The following is a 24627-nucleotide window of genomic DNA, read 5'->3' as shown; positions in this document are numbered from 1 at the left end:
GGATGCTCGCTTGTTCTTAGGACTCAGGAAGACAGCTGTGAGATGGTGACCACAGGCCTGGCACCAGCTGGTGGTGGAGGCTTGCTCAGCACAGGATGGGAGAGAAGGAACCAGATCTCTGAGGGGAAGTCCGCATTGTTGAAGACGCCGATGGTGAGGTTGGCCACCTTCTGCTGGTGTGTGATGGTAATCACACCCCTTCAGGTAGCAGGAGCAGAGCAGACATCCATGGCTGTATGTGACAGCAAGCATGAGCATGCAGTGCCCCTTTGCAGGAAAAAACTCCTGGCAGAGGGAAGTGGCCATAACTGTACTTCGATCTTTGCTGTCGGACCCTGAAGACGACCCTGGGAGCTAGTGACCCAGGCACGTCATGTTTCAGGAATGCAGAAGTGTCCCATCTTGGTTGGGAATGGAGCCTTCTGTTCAAAGTCTGACTAATAGCTGAGGAATCTTCCATTTTGGGGGCAGAATGTATCAGAGGGCTGTTTACTCTAGGGCTTGGGAGTGACCTCGCCTATGATCCCGGGTGATGCTTTGGAAGGCATGAAGAATGGCTGACTCCTTGCACTTGGGCACGGAGCTGGCTCCAGAGGGGAAGGGGCCACTGATGACAGTCTCCCACCCCCATGCTTCTTTCTTAATTGAAGGCTCTTGGGGCCAGCTGACAAAATGGGAGTCAACGCCCCACTAGCTCGTCTTGGATACTTCTGTAAACAGCTTTGATCTTGAAAATGTGCGGATTATGGGTGATTTTTTAAGTTGTGCTTTCCTCCGCTGCTAGCAAAGAAAGCAGAGGGAGGGCCACCCGGGCCCTGTTTCCTTCATGTCCTATTAGACTAAAGAATGGACAGAAATGGGAGGCGAAGTATTCTTTCAAGTCTAAGAAAACATGTAAGAAGCAGAGTCCAAGGCTGGGAAGCCAATTTGGCCAAAGATACCTTCATGCATCATCTGAACCATCTCTGCCAATGGAAGTGGATGGAGAGACTGCGTTTTCCAGAATCCTGCTCTTGGGAGATGGTGACCTTGCTTAGACGAGACACTTGCATAAATAACATCTCTTGAGGTGTGAGATACGCGTGTTGCCCACTCCGCCTGCCTGGCGCCCTTGTAAGCTAAGGGAAGGCCTTGTCTGCTGAGTGCTGAGAGGGGGATTTGAATTTAAGGGCTGAATGTGAACTTGCTCAGGGATCGAGCAACAGGCCAAGCATGGCCACCAGGGGGCTTCGCCATGTGGAGGTCAGCCTCCCCTCCAAGCCAAAGCTGAAGCAAATGTTTGATGAATGTGGATTATTGCGGATTTTTAAAATTGTGCTTTCTCCATTATCTGGGAAGGAAAACAGAGTGGTAAACTCTCCAGATCCTTTTCCAGGACCCAAGCTGCAGAGACATCAAATTATTAGCGTGCCTAAAGGGCCCAGCTGTCTTAAGTCCTCCCATGACCAGAGGAAGAGCACAGAACAGGACAAGGAGACCCCAGAGGTAGAGGCCCCCTGCAGTGATGCAGTGTCTCCTCACATGACAGGGGGGACACCCAAGACCAAGTCAAGGCTGCTGTTCTGCTCTCAGAACCTGGGAGGCAAGTCAAAAGGCAAAGACTGGCAGAGTTCAGACTGGCCTGGGGGTGGGGATGGCCCGAGGGTCCGTTGCCCAGCTATTGTTTTAATTAAGAAGATGGATTTCTCTCAACACCCAAAGTGAAGACCCATCACTGAAACCTACCATGAATTTCTCTGCTCTAAGTACCTGTAAACTAGGTTTCTAGAGGGAACTGGACCTTCACCTTGAAATCCTAGAAAAGGGCTTATGATGTTGAGAAAGGGGCCTGGGCCAGGAGGTCTGAGGCCTGGGTTTCTGTCCTGCCTTGCCCCTACCTAGTTTTGTGAGCTTAGGCGAGTTCTTGTACCTTTGCACCTAGATTGGTAGGGTTTGCGAAAACGTCCGCAGACTCCTGTAACTGTCTATGCCTTGGGTGGTGGTCTGCTACACTGTCTTTGCATTTGGTCACATGACTTACTGAGGCTGATGGACAAGAGTAAGCAGAGATAAATGTATATTGGAGCTCTACTTTTTTTTTTTTTTTTAATTGCTCTTTGGAATCCTGAGACCACTATGTGAAGAGGCCTGGGCTAGCGTGTGGGATGAGGACAGATAGGTTAAACAGATAATCTACCCTAGACTAAACAGCCAGCCAATGACTTGTCACACAAATGGAGACTATGTTAGACCATCTGGCCCCAACTGAGCTAATCCAGAGTAGAAAAGCCACCCAGTTGACCCATAGAATCATGACAAACAGTAAACATTGTGGTTTAAGCTAATGAATTCAGAGTGGTTTGTTACACAGCAGAAGCTAACTGATACAGGGCCTCAGCTATTTCTTCTGTAAAATGGGTATGGCAACATCAGATGAGAACTAGAGAAAAGCTCCCAATCCATCTATCTGACCTCCTAGGAATGGACTCCTCAAGAAACACTTGTCCCAGAAAAAAAATATTTTCTAATGATTAAAGGAAAATAGTCAATACCAAAAGGCTAAAAACATCAAATTGAGGGTGAGGAAATTAAAAATCTGATGGTTCTAAAGGCAGGCAGTGCAAATGTTATCTTCCTCTGCACCTTCCCCCATCCCTCCACCTGCCGACTCAAAGCTGGGTCAGATCTGCTGAAAAACATCCCCCTGCTGACTGTTTCCATCATTCACAGGGGCTGCTCTGTTCACAGCCCCACAGCCAGGGTTTCAAAGATTCGGAGCTGAGACTTAACAATGCTCCCTCACACTTTCACGATGCACCTGTGTGGCTCTGTTGGCTGCCAGAAACCAGTAATGCTCATTTATTGGGGAACCCCTACCGACACTATAAAGCAATTACAGAGCCATCACAGGCCGATCATGGCCTAAGGTGAAGAGGAAGCTGTACCCCACCAGGACCCGTCCCCTTTCCCAGCTGCCTGTACACATTGTTCTTATTTGGACTGCTGTTCTGTCTCCTCCAGGGAAACTGTTTGATCCCTGCTTGGAAAGCTGGCAGCTGATGCGCCTGTGGGCCCTGGACTTCGCTTGGCTAATCTTTTTCTATAAATGGATGGAGATCTCTTCTAGTCATAGGTTCACTCAACAGGCATTTTGTGGGCATCTGCTTTGGGCCAGGTGCCGTGAGCCTGTGGTGAGGCAGTTCAGCAGCATATACTTTGTGAGAAGAAATGATCCAAACTTGGAAATAAAGCAAAAGGATAGTTGCGAGTTGATCAGTTCCCAGCAGAGCATAGTATGACAGGCCTGTCCCTGGTTACTTTTCTAGGAGAATGGACCTTCGTTTCACTTATTATTTACTATTGCTTAGGGCTTCCCAGGTGGTGCTAGTGGTAAAGAACCCACCTGCCAATGCAGGAGACAGAAGAGATGTGGTTTGGATCCCTGGGTTGGGAAGATCCCCTGGAGGAGGAAATGGCACCCCAATCCTGTATTCTTGCCTGGGAGATCCCATGGACAGAGGAGCCTGGTGGGCTACAGTCCATAGGGTGGCAAAGAATAGGACACAACCGAGCAACTGAGCATAAACACACACACACACACACACAGAGGCACACACATATGGCTTAGGCTAAAGTTACATGTGAACTTGGAGATTTCCAGCCTGTAGAAATATAATTTATTTTTTGGTCTGGTAGAAACAATAATTTTGTTAAATGTTCTCATCATAAGGGATAAAATTCCAAGTATGTGAGGTGATGGATGTTAACTAAACTTACTGTATTAATCATTGACAAGGTGTCATATCTCAAATCATTATGCTGTATACCTTCAATATACACAATGTTCTATATCAATTATATTTCAACAAAACTGGGGGAAAAACAATAATAATAGGGTCATTGCCCCTCCAAATCTACTCTGTCATGATTTTCTCCACTAATTTTATAAATATCTGTTCCTCACAAGTGCTCAACTGGCACTAGCATCTTCCTAGTTCTCTCATTAGCTAGTTCAATAAAGCTTTGACAAGTATTCATTTTATTATTCATTTAGGACCATGTCACATGTTTGCGGGACCTTAATTCTCTAACCCAGATCAAACCTGGGCCCCCTGCAGTGCAACACATAGTCCTAAACCACTGGACTGCCAAGGAATTCTGGACATGTATCCATTTTACAAGAGACTCTTATGAAAATCATATCTGGACAAGGTTTTGTCTTTAAGACTGCAGCCTCCAGTGGGGAAGTTAAGAAATGCTTGCATGTGAAATGCCAGGGAGAAAGTGGGAAGTTCTTTAAGAGGGAAGGAGTTCAACATAAGGAAGTAAAAGCATCCATACTTCTAATTATGATTCTGCAGCTCACCATCTACTAAATCTTTAACAATAACCATTTAAGGTTCTTTCATTTTCTCTAAAAGAGCCTTTTCTGGATACTTGTCTAATGCACTAACAAGAAGAAACAAGTAAGGAGAAGTATGGTCTGTAAGCAGGACTTTTTGTTTCTCCTCTTACTGGAAAGAGCAGAAGGCCAAGCATCAGCTGGCAGAGGGCCCCCACCAGACCACTTTCAGCCACTTTATTGATGTTAACTCCTTGACCCTATATGATTTCTTATTCTGACCCCAGAAAAACAAAGCACTTGCTAGTTTTGTTTTTGATAAAGATCATTCTCCCACTGAAGCTCGGTTAGCTGAGGTTCAAGGAAAGAGAAGACCGAGCTTCTCAGGGGCTTTCTTTTGGGGGTGGTCACGAAAGGGGTGCACCAGAACACATGCTTACATGCTGCTACTCTCCCCAAGATAAACATCCTGGTAAGAGGGTGTGTCTGTCTGAACCTGGGCAGAAAATGCATGGCATTGAGGTATGTGTGACCTAGGGAGCTTAATGAAAGAACAGCTGACAGATGGGTGGACAAGGAGGCTGGAAACCACCAAAGATGCTGAGGTGTCCAGGGCCAGTAAAGCCAGGGAGATCTTATACCTCCAGGCCTGGAGAGGCAAGGAAAGGGAGCGGTTGCTGCTCCCCGATGCGAGGGGTGTGTGTGTGTCTGTACACTGGCCTTACAAAATACTGATGCCTCCCTATTCTTCCTCTCCTCTCTTCCCATGTTTACTGTTGGCCAATTCCAATCAGAAGCTCAAGATCAAGGGAGTCCGTTGATATGATACATAGAGATCACGTAGCTGAGGCACACGATAGGATGGGGAAGGCTGAGGGGTCAGTCTAGAGGGGTGAATGGAAGACACTGGGCACACGGGAAGTATCTAGGACAAAACACACTACCACCCAGGCCAGGCCTAGGACGCTATATCTAATCTTCACAACACCCCTTGAAGCAGACATGAGTGCTTGTGTTCCAACGAGGAGGAAATTGAATTTAAGAGGCCTCAGGCTAGCAGAGTAGGCACCGCAACCCTGTTCCTTCCACTGTATGCTGTCCTAATTTCTCTCCCAGGGGTCATCTAGAGTAAGAGAGTCTGCAGCCGCCTTGAATCTCCCATCTTCTCTCACTGCAGCTTCCACTCAGGCAACGGGTTCAAGGGGCCTGCTTTAAGAACACTGGCCAGCAGCATATTGTTGATTTAATTCTCAGCCCTGCTGCCCTACTTTGTTTGCTCTGGGGGTTCTGGCCACATTTTCTTAGGAGAACTATCCAGATACCAGTCCAGCCCAAAGCTGCTTGGCTTGTGCAGGCTGATGCCTTCACAGGGTCAGTAAGTGCTGGTCAACACAAAGAGCTGGTATAACGAGCATGGACTACAACGGATGCTGGCAAACCGATGATGGAAAAAGACAGGAATGAAACGGCACATCATACTTCGTGCAAGCGTTCTGAGGTCTGCAGCAAGTCTTGCGCACGCCCACCTTCAAGCTGTGAACATGTGTGGCGTCCCTGGATGCCAGCTGCTGTGTTACCCTACTGCACTCTCCAAGGCACTTTAGTGTAAGAGTAAAACCGCTTTATTCTTTATGTTTGTTTGTCTTTTATGTACCTGTCATTTGTGTGAAAAGTATTTAAACCTATTCCAGTACCGTACCCTATAGCCAATTGTGTTAGTTGGGTACCTAGGCTAACTTTGTTGGACTCGGGAACAAATTGGACTTACAAATGCATTCTCGAATGGAATTTGTTCACATAGTAAGCAGGGGACTTTATTTTGGGGAGCCAGATGAGGCAGAGAATGGAGAAAATAGGCCACAAAGAGCAGGGCCCCACACTATTGCTTTGGATATTAGCTTTAGGAGTCATCGCTTTCTTCCTGAGATTTGCTAAGCATTTGGGGTGAGCTTTGAAAGTGACAGGGACTCAAATGGCCATCCACAGCAGAATATATAAGGAAGGTATATGCATAATATAGTCATAGAATGAAACATTATCAGTGAATTTCACAAACATGATGTTGAACAAAGGAAACCAGATAAAACGTATGGTTCTATTTATATAAAGTTCAAAAGCAGGCAAAACTAAGTAATGCTGTTAGAAGTCAGGACAGTGGTGATCCTGGGGATGCTGGTAACCACAAGGGAGCCCTGCGGTGGGGGGCAGGCCACAAGAGCCACATTCTGTTTCTTAAAAAAAAATTATTTTTATTGATTGATTTGGCTGCACTGGGTCTTAGCTGCAGCATGTGGTATCTCTAGTTGTGACATGTGAGATCCAGTTCCCTGATCACGGATCGAACCTGGGCCCCTTGCATTGGGAGCATCGAGTCTTAGCCACTGGACCACCAGGGAGGTCCCCACATTCTACTTCTGGAAGCTGGTTATACAACGTGTTCACTTTAGGGAATTTGTTGAACTGTACGTGTATGATGTGTGCTCCCTTCTGTATGCACAAGACTTACCTGCTGAGCTTAAATAACTACTAGAGACACAAGGGGAAATAAGGCAGAAAAGGACTCATGGAGAAATGGCACTTGGAAAGGTCACAGAGATTTTTTTAAGATGCCAAACTTTCTGTTACTGCTATTTTCTGAATTATAAAGGATGCAGGAAAACATGTTTTTTTTTTTTTTTTAACAACAGAGGGCCCCCACCTTGGTCCATTATTTCCCTGTGACCTAGTGTTTTCACCTCTAAAAGGAGGAGCATATCTGAGCACAAGCACTTCTTCTCTCCCTTTATGATTCCTGTCTCCCACTGGCCTTTCCTAGGACTCACTTTACCTTGATACCTTTTCTCTTGAATGTTTGCTTCTCAGCCCAGCTTCTATCTTCCCTCATCATAACCAGCTACACCTCCACCCCCTTTTCCAGTGGCAACTCTGTGGTAGTCTTATCCAAACACTCGTTACGGATCATCTCAATCAATGCCTCCCAAAGCTCCCACCAGATGGGTTACCATTATCATCACCCCCATTGTACAGATGAGGAAACTGAAGCTGAGGATGTTATCAAAGTCACTAGCTCCTAAAGGGTCCAGCTGGGGCTGACCATAGCTGCAAAATATGGCTGAGACAGGTGGGGGCTTATTCTGGACCCATGGAGACAAAAGAAAGCAGCTGGCGTTAGCCAAAGTCACAGGGAAGAATGCCAATACTTCTTCCAACCGACCCAGTGTCAAGAAAGGCCAGGAGGGACTTCCTTGGCAGTCCAGTGGTGAAGACCCCGTGCTTCCACCGCAGGGGCTATGGGTTTGGTCCCTGTTGGGGAATCTAAGCTCCTGCATGCCACTCAGCCAAAAAAAAAAAAAAAAAGAGAGAGAGAAAATTTCTTGAACTGAATAAAAATGTAAACACAATGTTCAATTAATTTTTTTTTTTTAAACAGTGGCCAGGATACAGAGGGAGATCCTTGATTCTGGCCAGCAGCCTCTCCAAAGACGTCCGACTTCATGGGGGCTGGGGAGGGTGATGCATTCAGCATCAGTTTTAAAGCCATTTTCATACCTACAATCCCACAGGAAAATCCAGCTCGTCCTGAAAACAGTTACACCAGCTCTACCAGGTGGGAGCAGGGTATGAGCTGGGTCTAAGAATTCAGTGCCCTCCTTTTACAGGATGGGGTGCAGGGGATGGCTGGGGAGGGGCCAGCACACAAAAGGGTGTCTGGGCGGGGCCCAGAATGCGAGATCCCTGGGGCTCTTCCGAGGGAACTGGCTGCTCTGGTGGCACAGTCCTGCTGCTCCCTCAGCCCCGCCCCAACAAGTCTCCTGAGACTGAAGCACAAAACGTTAGGCTTTCCCTTTGGAGTTGCTGTCTCAAAATGAATCTGGACCTTGATAAATGCTCTCTGAGTAGATAGATGGATAAAGAAACCAAATTTCAAAGCCCAGTGGGTGTGGGCACAGCCGACTCCCTGCGGTTTCATTCAGGGCCACCATGCCTGTGGTATATACACTGTGCATGGAAAAAAAGAGCCTGGTGGGGGGCAAGCATGGGCTGAAACCAAGCCTGGAGGACATGGTGTCTTCTCCCCTGAGGGGGTGCCTTGCTGTAACTCAGACAGAGGCTAATAGAAGCCCTTGGGTCAAAGGCTTCTGTCTCCTCTACCTGCAAAGCCTTTCCTTCCCTTGGCAACACAGAACACTCCTATGCCTCCTTACAAACCCTGTGAAGATACTGCCTTTTCTGTGAAGCCTTCCCTGATGCTCAGCAGAATCAGTCTCTCATTGTTCTCCTCTCTTTTGTATTTTATACATGTACATATGCCTTCAGTCGCTCAGTTGTGTCTGACTCTTTGTGACCCCATGGACTGTAGACTTGCAAGCCTCCTCTGTCCATGGGATTTTCCCGGCAAGCATACTGCTCCTTTTCTTTGTATTTTTATACATTATTAGAACTTTATTCCGGAGAAGGCAATGGCACCCCACTCCAGTACTCTTGCCTGGAAAATCCTGTGGACGGAGGAGCCTGGTAGGCTGCAGTCCATGGGGTTGCTAAGAGTCGGATACGACTGAGCGACTTCACTTTCACTTTTCACTTTCATGCATTGGAGAAGGAAATGGCAACCCACTCCAGTGTTCTTGCCTGGAAAAATCTCAGGGATGGGGGAGCCTGGTGGGCCGCTGTCTATGGGGTCGCTCAGAGTCGGACACGACTGAAGTGACTTAGCAGCAGCAGTAGCCGAACTTTATTCATTTTTTGTTCAGTGTCTGACTAATACAGGCATGCAAAAACTAACTGAACTGCAAACAGCTGCACAAGGGGTAAATTACATTAGCCACATTAGCTTCTTCAAGTCCATTCATCCTTAGTGAAAGTCACTCAGTCATGTCTGACTCTTTGTGACCCCATGGACTATACAGTCCACGGAATTCTTCAGGCCAGAATACTGGAGTGGTTAGCCTATCCCTTCTCCAGGGGATTGTCCCAACCCAGGGATCGAATCCAGGTCTCCTGCATTGCAGGCAGATTCTTTACCAGCTGAGCCACAAGGGAAGCGCAAGAATACTGGAGTGGGTAGCCTATCCCTTCTCCAGGGGATCTTCCTGGCTCAGGAATTGAACCAGGGTCTCCTGCATTACAGGCAGATTCTTTACCAACTGAGCTATCCGGGAAGCCCCCCCCCCCCCCAAATCAGGCTTTATTTCATAGACCTATCTTATCTTTGGGTGCTCAGTCGCTCTTCCGTTTCACCTGACTCTTTGTGACCCCATGGACTGTAGCCCACCAGGCTCCTCTGTCCATGGGATTTTTCAGGCAAGAACACTGGAGTGGATCACTGTTTCCTCCTCTAGGATCTTCCCAACTCAGGGACTGAACTCGCGTCTCCTGTGTCTCCTGCATAGCAGGTGGATTCTTTGGCCGCTGAGTATTTTGGCTATTTCTAAAATTCCTCTGCCATTGTCCTAGTCCAGGCTACCACTGTCACTCTCTGCCTTTCAAATCTCAGCTTCAATATCACCTCCAGAGATGGAGGACTTCTGCAATCATCAAGGACTGTCCCTCCCCCAAGAAAGTTCCCTTCCATCACTCCGCGTATACCCTTCATACTCTCAGCCACAAGACAAGACTATTCCATATACAAACAAAACTGTCCTATATAGTCTGTTGTCGGCCCCCATCAGAGCATCAGCTCCTTGAAATGGGGCTTCTGTCTGTGGTGTCGCTTCTGTGTCTGGGCACTTAGCCCAGAGCCTGGCACGTGGTAGGACCTCACTGCTGCCATCTGGATGGATGCATGCATGCATGACTACGTGGACAAGCAGGATTTTAAAGTCTGATAGGCTAGGCACGCTTTCCTCACCCTGCGTGGCTGAAACTACAGCTGGGTCCTGGGGCGTGGGGGTGAGGAAGGTCTCTCTGTCTTGGTTCTTGGCGTGGTCTCTACTGGCCTAACAACCACATGTCTTGGTATGGTCACCAGCCCCCAAGTCTGTGGAAAACTGTGCCGGGGGTGCCAACCGGGACAGCCGTCTGGGTGGGACTGATTCACTGCTCCACACCCAGTCAGTGTGGCGAGGAGCTGCCCTGGAGGAGCCTCTGGGGAGTGCAGGGTTGGGAAGCAAGGGGCGTGGGGAGGGCTGGGAGGGGCAGAAAGGAGATGGGGAAGGAGGAAGCACAGGGTCCCAGGGATGCTGTTCTTTGGAATTCACTTCTGACCCTGAACACTTTCTGAATTTGCTTCTCTTCAATGTCAAATAGTTCTAAGACTGTATCAATGTATATCCTTACACATACTGATTCATCAATGCACAGACTTATATGTACATGAATGAATGAATGAAGTTGCTCAGTCGTGTCCGACTCTTTGTGGCCCCATGGACTGTAGCCTACCAGGCTCCTCTGTCCATGGGATTTTCCAGCCAAGAATACTGGAGTTGGTTGCAATTTCCTTCTCCAGGGGATCTTCCCGACCCAGGGATTGAAGCCGGGTCTCCTGCATTGCAGGCAGATGCTTTACCCTCTAAGCCACCAGGGAAGTCCTAAGTGTATATAAATATATATTTGTGTGTATAAACATATATGTGTATATAAACGTAAAAACTATTTATTTAATATATATACACATATGGATATATGTGTTTCCCTGGTGGCTCAGGGGTAAGGAATCCATTTGCAATGCAAAAAATGCAGGAGACCTGGATTTGATCCCTGGGTCGGGATGGTCCCCTGGAAGAGGACATGGCAACCCACTCCAGTATTATTGCCTGGGAAATCCCATGGACAGAGGAGCCTGGCAGGCTACAGCTGATGGGTCACAAAGAGTTGGACGTGACTGAGTGACTGAGCACGCATGCATATGGATATGTGTGCTTCAATAGTAATTTCTGTTTTAATTTTTACTTTAATTTTAAAATATCCTAAATAGCCCACTCTTTCCCAACCAAGCTCAGAGAAAAGCTGGTAATAATGTGGTTATCACTTTGACCTACAGGTTCTCAAAGTGTGGTCCTCAGACTGGCACAATCTGGGAGCTTGTTCAAAATGCCGATTCTCAGGCCCCACTGTCACCCTGCAGAATCTGAGTTTCTGGGGTGGGGCCCAGTAGCCTGTGTTTTAACAAGCCCTCCCTGTGTTCCTGATGCAGGCCAACGTCTGAGAAACTCAGCACAAACATAGGTAAGATGAGGAGTGGGTGACTGAGCTGCAGTTAGGAGCTGTTCTCCTGGGGTCACTTTAGCACAAGAAATGAGGTCCAGAAAATGATGGACTCTCAAAGGGCTGGTGCACTTTTCTTAAGGGAGATGTGATCAGGGAAATAGTAAAGGCACCCCAGCTCCAGTTCAGCCTGGGGAGACCCTCTGAGCAGCCAGGGATCTCCCCACAATGAGAACACCGTGAGGAGAAGGGCAGACCCCTCGCCTTCTGGGTTCCTGAGTCAAGTGACACTCACCATGGACAGAGGGGCTGAGGAGATGAAACCCGGAAGACTGGGAGCACCCTGAACGACGAGACTCGCGGCCCGCGTGCCCCAGCCTCCCTGGGCCCCTGCCTCTCCCGCTCGCTTGGGCAGCCAGGCCCCAAGTGGGGCCGCGGAGCTTTTCCAGCTGATTTCTCTCCCCCACTCTGTGTGGGCTCGTCTTTGAACAGGTCCATGGGGAGGGACAGGCTTGTGTCCAGATGGGCGACTGGGTAAACTTTTCCAGCTCAGAGTGCCTGCAGAGGATTAAACAAGGCCCAGAAGGGGGGCCCCAAGCAGGCGTAATAGAAATTGTCCATCAGCTTATGAAATACGTGGAAGAGAGATGCTGGGTTTGCAAACGGAGTCTCTTTCACCTGAGTGCTCCATGGTGTCCCCAAGCCCCGCCACTGAAAATCCATCTGCAAGGATCAGTTGGAGACTGTGCAACTCCTAACCTGCAGTTTTCCAGGAGATTTAAGCAATGACTCATGGGTGAAGCTGAAGAAGCAAGATCTATCCGTCCCCTACACACACACAGCAGTCACCATCGAAGCCAAATGATCCTTCTGGAAGAACAAGCTTTGGTTCACCAGCTTGCACACCTGCTTCTGATTCTTCAGGGAGACCTTCCAGAAAACAGAAGCCTGATGGATGCCTTCATCTTGGGGGTCTGCAGTCTCCGTAGGCAGCACCCACTGCTGCCAGGAATCCACCCCACAAAAACACTCTTCCAACAAGCCTCGCAGGCCCCAACTGGCAAGGCTCACTAGCAAGCAGAGCTCCACTCAGCTAACAAATCTATTTCTCTTCCGTGACGACACCACGTGTCTGCTTTAAGGCCGACTCTCTCCCCCCCACTCCACACCGCTGCACGTAGAAGGACTGGTTTCTAGATACGGCTAAACCCGTTTTTTTTTCACCAAATCCTTGGGGATTCAGTCACTGAGAGCTATAAACACCCTCCCCAGAGCCTACAGAAAAGGCACACAGTCGGCAGAAAGTTCTCCAACTTTCTCCAAGCCCATTACACGGGCTTATGAATGGCTTCTTTCAAAACCCTGAGTTTGAAGGCAGGCTCTAAAGGGTCAGGAGACAGTTTGTTACAAGTGGGTCTGCTCCCGCTCTGACCAAAGGAAATAGTTTCTAGCTTTTCCAAAGAGAGAGGAAGCATCTTGTGCCCGGTCCGCGTTCCCTGCCTCCCGCGCACCTCGCTCTCTCTCTGCCAGACCATGATCTCAGGCCTCAAGCTCGTGGAGTAGAAGATCCCAGTCGGGATCCTTGCCCCTGACCCGAGTGGAATTTCGCCCATTCCAGGTCTTGAACAAAGATTCCCCGGCGCACGTTTGATCTCTTCACGCTCCGCTCTCATTATTCCTTCACACTCTCCGTCGCTTGGAAAAATACAAACAGCATGGTTCAGTTTTAAGGTTAAGAACTGACAGTCTCCATAAACACTGTTACAATAAAAGCTGATTCATCCGCTGCCAGCATTCGGCATCTGCAGGAGGGGGACGTGGAAAACCCGAGCGTCAGACAAGAGAACAAGTGCAGAGTGGCCAACTGCGGGGTGCAGGGTGCCCCCACGTCCTGGCTGCCAAAGGCCTGTGCGGATCTATCTCTGGATGATTAAAGCATTACAGGCGAGGGACAGGGAAATTCAGGTAGCAGGGAGCTCAGGTATAAATTCCTGACCTATGAAAGACACAAAGGCATCAATGATCCTACCCCTGTGAGGTCGCAAAAATGAAAAGTGGTCCATGAAGAGGTTATACAGTCATTCTCGGGATGCTGTAAGCAGGGAGAAGCAGAGGGTGAAATGGATGGGGGCAAGGTCTTCCTTGAACTTCAGCACCTTCCACCCTCAGTCACCCCAAATATTTAGGTGCTGAAATCACCTCATTCACTGGGATTCATTTTAATGGTGTGTGGGCAGATGAGCGTCAGTATTCTTATTCATTTACTCATTTACTCATGTAATTCCTGAGCGCCAATGACTCCATGCCGAGTGCTGGGAATACAATGGACAGTCCTTGCCCTCATGGGATTTATAGACTCCAGCAGGGGTTCCCAAACTTTGCTCACTTCCTGATTTCCAGGTCATGCTGCATGCCATTTAAATCAGGGTGTCTGGGTAGGATCCAGGTACTAGTACTTTTAAAAGACCCCTAGGGGTTCTGATGTATAGCAAAGTTTGGGAACCACATAGGATTTTTAGCTGACTTGCCAGGATTGGCCTGCTCAGTGAGCGTGGAAGCCTGGCCCTTGGCTCACCCCAGCGGCTCCTGCTCAGCTTGTGAAACTCCACAAGCCCAGAAGGACTGCATGGATACATGACCTCACACCTGATATGATAATAGTATAATATATTCGAAAGCCAGGCCATCCCAGAAGCCCTAAGCCCTCTGGTTGCCATATCGATAAGGTCATTTCACGGCATGAGTCCTGGAAGCAGACACCCAGCAGGTTTAAATCACCCAACATCTTTGTTAAGGTTGAAAAAGAGAACTTGCCTCTTAAGCCCTTCCCTTCTGTTCTCTCTGAGCTTTGATACTCAGTTCCCCTCCAAGCAATCAATGGAAATCCATTATAGACTTTCTTGGACCTACTCCTGGATTTTCATCAATTTAGAAAGGAAACATTACATTAAGTCTTTTTTTTTTTTTTCTGGAAGGCTCCAAGAATTTTTAAAAATGAGAATAAAGGAAAAGAGAAAGAAAAGTGGAGTCTGCTTTGAAGTTGCAATGAACACACACAAAACAAAGCGAATGATGGGTCTCGAGAAAAAAGCTCCAGGAGGAGGAGGAGGCTGTGTCCCCGCTTCCCGTCGCATCTTCTTGAGGATGAAGTGGTGCCCACTCAAACCGCCGGGGCCTGCCAGTTGGCCAACTCAGCAGCATTCCACTATAGAGATTAAAACCAACTTTATGATTGTGGTGCAAATAATAAAGAGCCTGGCAGGATTTCCTTCCAAAATGAAAGCTCATTTATTCTCCAAGGTGTATAATTTGGTTGTAAATGTTTCCTTTGGGCCAAAACATCCCAGATTGGGTTTTTGCCTGGAACACATCACTGCTTTGCAGAAGAAAAATGGGCTCCGTGTGGTCCCTCTGCATGCCATTTGGCATGGCCTGCTTTGGCTTCACGTCTAGCCTTGTGGCAGCAGTTTAGGGGGCAGAGGCAGGGATGGGGGATCACTAGGCAGTAGGCTCACGCTGGCTGCACCCATTCCTAAGTCCTGGTACATCTGTGAAACGGGCTGACTCTCTGCTGGTCCCCACTCAGCCTGTTCCGCTCCCTCTCAGTTGCTGGGAGAGTGGACTAGTCTTAGGGACCCAGTTCCATGTACGAGCTGACTTTTCTTCCAAGTCTTTGTGCCTTATTTTATTGATCTTTTTTTTAAAAAAAATCATCCTAAAAATTCTACTCAGCAATGACTAATATTTGGATAAAAGCAAAGCCAGATTCTTTCCAGGGCTCATGGGCTGACCACATGGACTTGAGGCCAGAGTTTGGCCCACAGCATTAAGTCAATCTCACCCAAAAGTAAATAGCTTTTTCTCCTATACAAGCAGATTAAGAGATAACAAGGTTTTCTACCATTTTCAGGTTTATCAACTGTCTTCCTGACATCATATACTTTTAGCCTGCTTTTCATTTGCATCTTAACATTAAAATTCAAAGCTGGTGCTATGCTTTATAGATGAAAATATATATATTCCACAGTTTTTTTTTTCTTTTCCTCCCAAACAGCTGGTAATGCAAAACAGGGAAACATCTTGCGGGATCAAAGAGATGGCATCAGAAGTCATCATGTGACATCCCTTTAGGATATCAGAAATTGTTCCTCTAACTCTGGGATCAGGTGAAGGAAGGGGAAAGAGGTGGGCTGAGAGAGAAAACAAGATTACCCAGGGAACAGGGGCACAGTGGCAGAAATTATAGTGTTACAGGAACCAGCTCCAGGAGTGAAGGTCAATGGTCTCATGTATTTTTTTTTTAATGTGGATCATTTTTCAAGTCTTTATTGAATTTATTACAATATTGTTTCTGTTTTATATTTTGTTTATTTTGGCTTCAAGGCATGTGGAATCTTAGCTCCCCAACCAAGGATTGAACCCCAACCTCCTGCACTGGAAGGCAAAGTCTCAACCACCGGACTGCCGGGGAAGTCCCAGTCTCGTGTATTTTGAAGTCACCTGCTGGGAAGTGATGGAGCATACTTTCGATCAACTTGAGATGCTAGACCAGGAAATAATGTGCCAGGCAAAAGGTAACAGGAAAAAAAAAAAAAGCTTCCAGTGATGTGTAGACATCTATTAAGATAAACGATCGACCCACTTGTCAAAATTATATGAAATTTTCTAGTTAGTCATGGCCACGTGAGTCAGCTCACAGCTATACACAGAGCTCATGCTCTGCTTTTTGGATAATCACCAGCTACTGGACATCAGCGGCTTCCCAGGTGGCGCTGGGGGTAAACAGGCTGCCTGCCAATGCAGGAGACATAAGAGATGCAGGTTTGATCCCTGGGTCAGGAAGATCCCCTGGAGGAGGGCATGGTAGCCCACTCCAGTATTCTCGCCTGGAGAATCTCACAGACAGAGGAGCCTTGTGGACTACAGTTGATTGGGTCTCACAGAGTTGGACACATCTGAAGGGACTTAGCATGCAGGCACTCACTGGACATCAGGCCCCTAATTCAAGTGTAGCAGAAAGAAATATTCTTGAAGCAGAACGGAGTGAGGAAATGCTAGAGAATAAAGCTTTCTGATGATTCATGCACAAAATAAAGATTCTAACATGAACTGGGCAGCCACTGTGCCTCAGTCTCCAGGTCACCGCCTGGATAATGCCTAGATAATTCCTAGGACTTATCCAGATAGATAATTCCTCCAACACTTTCAGTCACTGCCATAGGCAGCACGGTGCCCCCCTGCAACTGGGAAAATCAGACCCATACAGTGTCTGGAAACCACAATACTGACACATGATGAAAAAGTCGTAGAGGAAATTCTGACTTTCCTTAGTGTTAGACCCACAAAAGAAAGGGATTCAAACCACGCCTGCTGTGTGAAAGCCAATTTTGCACTGTGGTTAGAGGGTTTTATTCTAGGACACACACATCACACTGCGATAAAAGAGAAGCCAAGAGCCGACTGCTTTTTGAAAACTCTAATTCTTTCCTACTTCACTACCTTATGTCAATACATCTGAGCCTCTGGGGCTGTAAGTCACTTCCTGTGGCGGTCAAGTTTCATCTCCTTTAGAAGCTTTCCATCCTTTTCACAGTTCCCAGGTGCAAAGATGACTTGGCTGAAGTCATTTTGGATGCAGAATGTTGCCCACAGAGGTCTGAACAGTGGGGTTTTAAGAATAATTATCTTTCATGCCTCAGTCCCTCTTGTAAATCCTTCTTCCTCCCACATACTCGTGCACACACACACACATCAACACACACACACACACAAGCCACTTTCCTGACAAAAATGCCTGTGATTGCTGCCAAGGCATCTGGCAGAGGGACCCTGGGTCACTAGAACCTCCCTGACCTGTGCAGGCTACAAGCTGCATGATGGGCTCCTTCATCTCAGGGTCGGAAGTGAGTCGGGGACAGCAATAGACACACACAGTGGCATTTAACAACATGATGTTTCCTGACACTGCTTGTTTTGGGTAAGTTGAAATGGTTAATAAGAACAGATCCAGGCCCCCCTCCAGCCCCTGATGGGTCTTTTATTTATTTTAAAAAATCTCTTTTCAATCCCATCCTTTGTCGTGGTTAAGAAAAAAATTCAAAGAGTAGGACATTTATTATAGTGCAAGGGTTGGTGAATGTGAATTGTACCATTAAAAAATCAAGTCAAATTAGGTGGTTTTACATTTAGAAGAAAAAAAAACACCAAATATGAATGGAGAAGTACAAACTGGTCACTTCCTGCTTGTAGACCAGGCCACTGTGAGAACTCAGGGATTTAGTCAGGGCTCTGCTGCTGTCTGCTGTTAGCATGTAAGTAAACCTTCTGGGTCTCAGTTTCCTCATATATAAAATGAGAATAACAATATCCACTCCCCAAATGTGGGGAAGGCATTTTGGAAAGCACATTACTGTAAGACAGTACAGATTTTTTTGAACAAGTACTACACACCAAGGGCTACTGTAGCTGCTGTGAGAAAGGAAAGAGAAGTAAGCTGCCACCCTGTTCTCAAGACTCTTACTCTGATTTGGCAGGCAGAGTGGGGAAGGGATGTGTACATTATATTAGGCTACATTATATTGTGTGCTGAGTCGCTTCAGTTGTGTCTCTTTGCGGCCCCATGGACTATAGCCCGCCAGGCTCCTCTGTCCATGGGATTCTCCAGGCAAGGATACTTGCATGGGCTGCCACACCCTCCTCCAGGGGATCTTCTTGACCCAGGAATCTAACTTGCATCTCTTACGTCTCCAGCATTGGCAGGTGGGTTCTTTACTGCTAGTACCACCTGAGAAGCCCATATTACATATATATAAAATTATATATATACAAACAGTTATGTGTATATTGATATATATACAATTATATAACCATCATGTGGATACATATATCTATATAAAGGGGTGCACTGTACAGACACAGATTAGACCACTAGATAGATAACTGTACATATGTAATCTTCATTTAATGGGTATGCAGTGGGTTCAGACATGAGCCCATTTCTACCTCCACAGCTCACAGGAAAGTTTTTGTGGTTTGTCCAGAATTTTTGCAGCTGGAAAGAGGGAGGAGGCAGTTTCGGGCAGAGCAGAGAAGCAAAAGTGCACAGGAGGGCACAAGGACTAGTAAGAGCCTGATCTGGCTGCAAATTCCGCCTATAAAGCAAAGGGCAAGAAAAGCTGATTAATTCCAGATACACAGCCCCTCAATACCAGTTTTGAGGTAAGAAATGGGGGGAACCATTGGGCTTCTTAAGCAAGGAGGGCAACAATTTTTAAGAAGATGGAGTTGAGTATTTACTATAGTTTGAAGAGCATGAGAATAGAGAAGCTAGACTTGAAAAGGAGGATTGGGAAAGGAAAGACCCAGGTCACCAAACCGGAGAGCAAAAGGGAACTGTCACCACTGGAACAACAGAAATGGGCAGGGAGCAATGTCCACATGGCGGGGAATATGAACCCATCCCCTGGAATTCACACCTTTGTGCAGTTCACTCCGTTTGAGTACTGGACAGAACAAGTGACTTGCTTCTAACAAACAGAATAAGGCAAAAGTGATCAGAAGTCACTGTGATTAGGTAGCAGAAATCCACGAGTTTCATCTTGCTAACACTCTCTGGCTGTGATGAAGCCAGCTGCCATATTTGGGCTGCACCATGGAGAGTGGGTTGCCGTTTCCTTCTCCAGGGGATGTTCCCGACCCAGTGATTGAACCCAGGTCTCCTGCATTGCAGGCAGACGCTTTAACCTCTGAGCCACCAGGGAAGCCCTCTATGGAGAAGCCCACATGGCAAGGAGCTGAGGGCACCCTCTGGTTAACAGCCCTGGAGAAAACAGAATCCTGCCAATGACCCAGCTTGGAAGCCAGTCTTCCACCAGCCATGCCTGGAGATGACTACAGCCCTGCCTGATACACTGCATCAGGCTAGGAGAGACCCTGGACCAAGAGTGTTCAATTTCCTGATGCACAGAAATTCTGAGATTATATTAAGCTGCTAAATATTGGAACAGGAGACAAATAATACAGGGAGGAAGATACTTAACTGACCTGGGGATGGTGAGTAACAGATGCTCTCTGAAGTTAAAACCCCAGACTCATGGCCCAAAGTTGTACACACTCATTCTTCTAGGCTTTGTTGATTTTAGAAACTTTTCATAAAAAGGAATCTCTTCACCACCCCTTTCTTTCACTGTTTCCTAGGGCTGATTAAAGAAACATGACTTGATTTTCAACTTCAAGCAACTCAGGGGGGCATTCCAATAGAAAAACGGCAGGAAATTAATGCCATACACACCAGGCCAGGCAGATGCTTCTGAAACTGACACGTAGGTGAAACACACCTTTCCTTTGTCCACCTTTTACCATCCTTTGATTTTGCATTGGTGTTTTCTTTTAGGGGTCTTAAAATGGGAACATATCCTTTTAACATACAGTGAGTCATCCCAGAAAGGCATGGGGGTTAGTCACTCAGTCATGTCTGACTCTTTGCTAGCCCATGGACTATAGCCTGCCAGACTCCTCTGTCCATCGAATTCTCCAGGCAAGAATACTGGAGTGGGTTGCCATTCCTTTCTCCAGGGGATCTCCCTGACTCAGGGATCAAACCCAAATCTCCTGCATTGCAGGCAGATTCTTTACCATCTGAGCCACCAGGGAAAATCACATGAGCGGCACCAAAATACTCGAATGATAGCTAAAAAACTTGGCCAAGGGATTGTTAAGAAATCTCATTATCTCTTCATTTATGTGTTTTCTTGTTGTTGTTTTTTAAAAAGACTTTTTGATGTGGACCCTTTTTTAAAAAGTCTTTATTGAATTTGTAGCAATATTGCTTCTGTTTCATGTTTTGATTTTCGGGCTACAAGGCATGTGGGATCTAAGTTCCTCGAGCAGGGATCGAACCTGCTACACCTCATCCTGTGGAAGGTGACATTATCACCGCTGGACCACTATGAACATATTTCATTTATGTTTGAATTATGGATGTATTTAGAAAAGTTAATTTTCATGCCTATGAACTGAGAAATGAACCTCAATACAAAACCTTTTATTTTTGTATGAAATATAATTATTTGTAGCTAAATTCTTTTCATCTGCCCTCTTGCTGTGAGAAAAAGAAATTACAGAACCATCTTGCCACATGCTTTGTAGAGCCTGATGATATGTTATATACAAATAAGTAATCACACGCTTTTTAGCAGCTAAGGCTGAGCTTCGCATATGGATCTTCCTTGGCAGTGGAAACAGAGACTCTGTATTTGAACCTGACACTGAGGCAAGATGTGTGGTTGTCTCAGTGCTGAGGGACTGCCACCTGTATGCCAATCAGAGGTGAGCTGTTCTGAATCCCCTCCTGCTCCCGTAGGTGTTTCAGCCTTTGAAAGTGCGAGCGGATCTTTGCATTTAGTCCAGGACTACGGCAAATTTTCCTGTGCCTGAGTTTACCTCTCCTGTCTGTGAGTGAAGGAAAAGAGAAAAGTATCCTGCTTGTGTTTGTTCACGTGTCTGTGCTTGCGCTCAGTCGCTTCGCTCGTGTCCGACTCTTTGCAGCCTGCCAGGCGCCTCTGTCCATGGGATTCTCCAGACAAGAATACTGGAGTGGGTTGCCGTGCCCTCCTCTAGGGGGTTTTCCCAACCCAGGAATCGAATCTGTGTCTCCTGCGTCTCCTGCAATGCAATGCCCCGTGTTTGTTCTTACGTGTCACCATCTAAACCTGGCTAACGTGTCTCTCTTTCACTTGTGGCTAGATTAGCGCCACCTCTTTTGCAGTTGTGGTAATAGATAAACTTTCTCTTCTCAAACACTGTGAGCACTGGGGCTTCTGTCATTCCACTAAAGCAAACATATTATCCAGCTAGTTGAGAAAATAAGTCCATCTTTCCTTCAAACACTGGAATAATTCAGGGAAAGTTGCACCTGCTACTCTTAATACAAGAATATTGTGAATTTCTAAGTCCTTCTTCCCTATCATCTGGGTTATAACAAGTCCTACCCAAACTGTGGTTTGCTGATTAGTATCCGGATAAATATTCACAGTGCAAGTAGATGCTGAAGGGTGATAAACGTGACTTTCAAATTCTGGACATGCTTAATTTCTTCCCTGGGTTTTGGCGCTGGGGAAGGACTGGCATTTTCTTTTTTTAGACGCAGGCCTGGTGTTTTGAGAGGTGGTGGGCTGCGTGGCAAGTAACGGTCCATTATGGGTCACATGATAAGGAAACCAAGGGGTGAGGCAGGAAGAAGGCAAACTGATGAACGCACAGGGCCCAGTGTGGTACCCGGAGGTGCACGCACAGAGTGCAGCGGGCGGAAGCCACCATGAGCAATGAGGCAGAGAGGGCCAGCTGTCCTCCAACGACAGGGCCCACCGCTCCCCAGCGGAGGCAGCCCCCTGCCCCGGCCCTAACGAGAATGCATTTTCCAGCCCCCTTGACGCAAGTATGACTGATGCGAGTGGAAGCGATGCGTGTCCCTTCTGAGCTGAGATTGTTGAGGAGACACCAGAGCCTCCGTCAGCTCTTCTCCCTAGTTTTCAAATTCAATGCGATCTGCACTCACTACGTTTCTCCCCATCCTTCAGCCTTCTCTTACTTCTGTTTATTCAACACAGGTTCTATTATTGTAACTATTCCTCTGTAACCCCTGCCCCTCAACTCTCCTTGCCCACTTTGCTCCCTCTGACCTGTTCACCGGCAAAAGTTCAGTTCTGGTTGAACCCAAGGATTTGACTTCTTTAGGTCAGTAGCCAAGCAGATGGGTGATGGGAAAAAATAAAGCATCCTGGTTATGGAAACATTGCTGCACTTTGGATTCATGTTCTCAGACCCCTAATGAGCTCTTAGGGCTGTTTCAGTGCCCACTGGCCCTTCCTCAGAAGCTCGCCTTCTCCGAAGTTCAAGATGGACTGTTTTGTATCTTCTCTCTCCAAACTTTCCACTTACTGTCCTCACTGCATATTCACTGAGGGGACGAAGTCGTCCCTCAGACGCTCACGCTCCCAGCACTAGGTCTGTATACGTAGCTCACCGTCTCCCTCGTCCCAGCTGTCTCAGGGGATAACCACCCCTGCTTCAATCGGAGCCCAGTTCCCACACTCACAGCCTAGCCTTCTCGAGGAATCTAGTCCCCAGTCCTTGCCTCTCAGTCTGGCATCATTAATTTCTCCCTTTCTGTTGGCTCAGGCTCATCAGCATCAAAGATGCCCTGGTATCTCCAATCTTGAAACAAATGAACCAAAACCTCCTCCTTCAGTCCCATATTGGCATGCTCCCCCTTCACAGCAAAACTTCTCTAAGACTTACTTTTAGATTCCATTTCTACTTCCTCATTCCCACACGCTCGTTTATCCGGGAGTTGTTGTTCAGTTGCTCAGTCGTGTCCGACTCTTTGCAACCCCGTGGGCTGCAGCACGCCAGGCTCCCCTGCCCTTCACCATCTCCTGGAGCTTGCTCACACTCATGTCCACTGGGTTGGTGGTGCCATCATCCAGGAGAGGCTCCCTCTGTTCCTATAGTACCTCTGAAACAGCATCATCGAGGCACCAGCCACGGTCATGCTCCCCGCTGGCACCTCCGTGTCCTTATCTTTGCTCCGACGGAAGCATTCAACACGAGATCTCTTGCTTGAAGTCACTTTCCTCCCTCAGCTTCTGTGACACAACCCTTGGTTTCCCTTCTACCACTTTGGTCATGACGTTCCAGACTCGGTTCCTGGTCAGTCTGACCCTTTCCCCTGTTCATCATCTTCATTTAGACATCCACAGACATCTCAAATGTCGCATGTCTGATACAGGTCCATCAACATGGACACCATACACTGCCCCCGCCCCCCTTCCCCCCCCATAAAACCAGAAGTTATCTGGGACTCTGAAGTCCAGTCCATCAGCAAATCCTGTTAGTTTTGTGTCAGAACTGTCTCTTCCGTGCATTAGCCATCCACTCCACTCCATCCTGGCCCATGTGCCCTCCTCTCTTGCCTGGATTACTTTATGATGAAACCTCTTGACATGTCTGTACCCTTCCTTCCCATTCTCCACAAAGCATACAGAGCCATCACTCAAAGTCACTTTCATGCTTCCTTTCTTGTTAATCTCAAAAGAACAGCCAGATCGTTCATCATGACCTACAGGGCCCTGCCTTCTTCTACAAGTTCAGAAACCACTTCTCCCTTACACACGGTCCTTCAGTCTCTTTTCTGCCCCTCATTGTCACGGGTGGGATTCCTCATGCTGGCTCCCTGCACTCGGTCAAGCTGAAGTCTTTCCCACCTTAAGGCTTCAGTATTTGTCATTTTACCTGCCTGACCTGCTCTCCCCCACCGGGAACAGAAGCTTGTTCTCTAATAATCTCCAGCACCTGGTGCAACCCCTGCATACCAAGGGCACTCAATATGTGAGTCCTGAATGGGTGAATGGAATTGTGGAGCCCTTATTCTGTGGGTGGGTCATGTCCTACACTTACATGTATGTTATTTCATTTACCTGACTGCTACCTGAGAGTCTCTGAAATAAGAAACACAATTCATGTTCACTTAGTTTCCTTTCCACTCCCCTTGACAATCAAACAGCAACTGTAACATCACAGGGTTGAGGCACTTGAAATGGGCATCAGCTCCAATTATCTTTGGCAAAGAAAAACCATGAGACCTCTTAGGGTGCTCAGAAATGTGCTTGTGGGGCTTTGTGAAACAGGACTTGAGGGTCAGTCATCCTGGAATAAGTAGTAAGGAACTGGGCAAGTCCTTCCGTTCTCCGGGGTTTTGATCCCTTGTGTCTAAAAAGAGACATTGGGACTCAGTTTTCAAGGTTTCTCACCAACAGTGACACTCGAGGGTTTCATCTGCAGCCTGCCTTCTAAGCAGAGAGCGTCTCTGTGGCTGCAGGGATGGTGCTGAGCCGGAGGAGCATGCTCAGCCCAGTGAGCAGGTCACTGGGCATGCACGCACCCATGTGCAGTGACGCTCATTAACACGGGCACAGGGGCACGGCTGTAGCAATTCCCTGCCAGCATCTGGCTTTCCTTGGGTCTCAGGAGGAAAGCCGCTGGTAACCCCCCAAGGTCACTCCAGGTGGAACACTTGGGCTTTTGTGGATACCGAGTTTTTCTTCGAAAGGGAGCCTGTGTAGCCTTCAGGCAGCTCCCGGCATCCAGGCGGGCTCCATGGCACT

At 47.4% G+C, this 24627-nt stretch overlaps 1 protein-coding gene across 3 annotated transcripts in view; it reads right to left on the bottom strand.

The window, feature by feature from the left end:
* Positions 1-24627, bottom strand: part of ISM1 (isthmin 1) — a 92557-nt gene that overhangs the window by 39938 nt on the left and 27992 nt on the right. The window contains exon 1 of one of the 3 annotated variants that reach the window (XM_069547118.1): positions 22763-23593. The exons of the other annotated variants lie outside the window; for them this stretch is intronic. The gene's annotated coding sequence lies outside the window, so the exon portion shown is untranslated. Of the gene's footprint in view, positions 1-22762; positions 23594-24627 lie in introns of those variants that run through there. 3 annotated transcript variants of the gene reach the window in all.

The sequence above is a fragment of the Ovis canadensis genome, chromosome 13 (genome assembly GCF_042477335.2).
Source record: "Ovis canadensis isolate MfBH-ARS-UI-01 breed Bighorn chromosome 13, ARS-UI_OviCan_v2, whole genome shotgun sequence".
NCBI classification, from domain to species: domain Eukaryota; kingdom Metazoa; phylum Chordata; class Mammalia; order Artiodactyla; family Bovidae; genus Ovis; species Ovis canadensis.
This window is presented reverse-complemented; position numbering and strand designations above follow the sequence as displayed.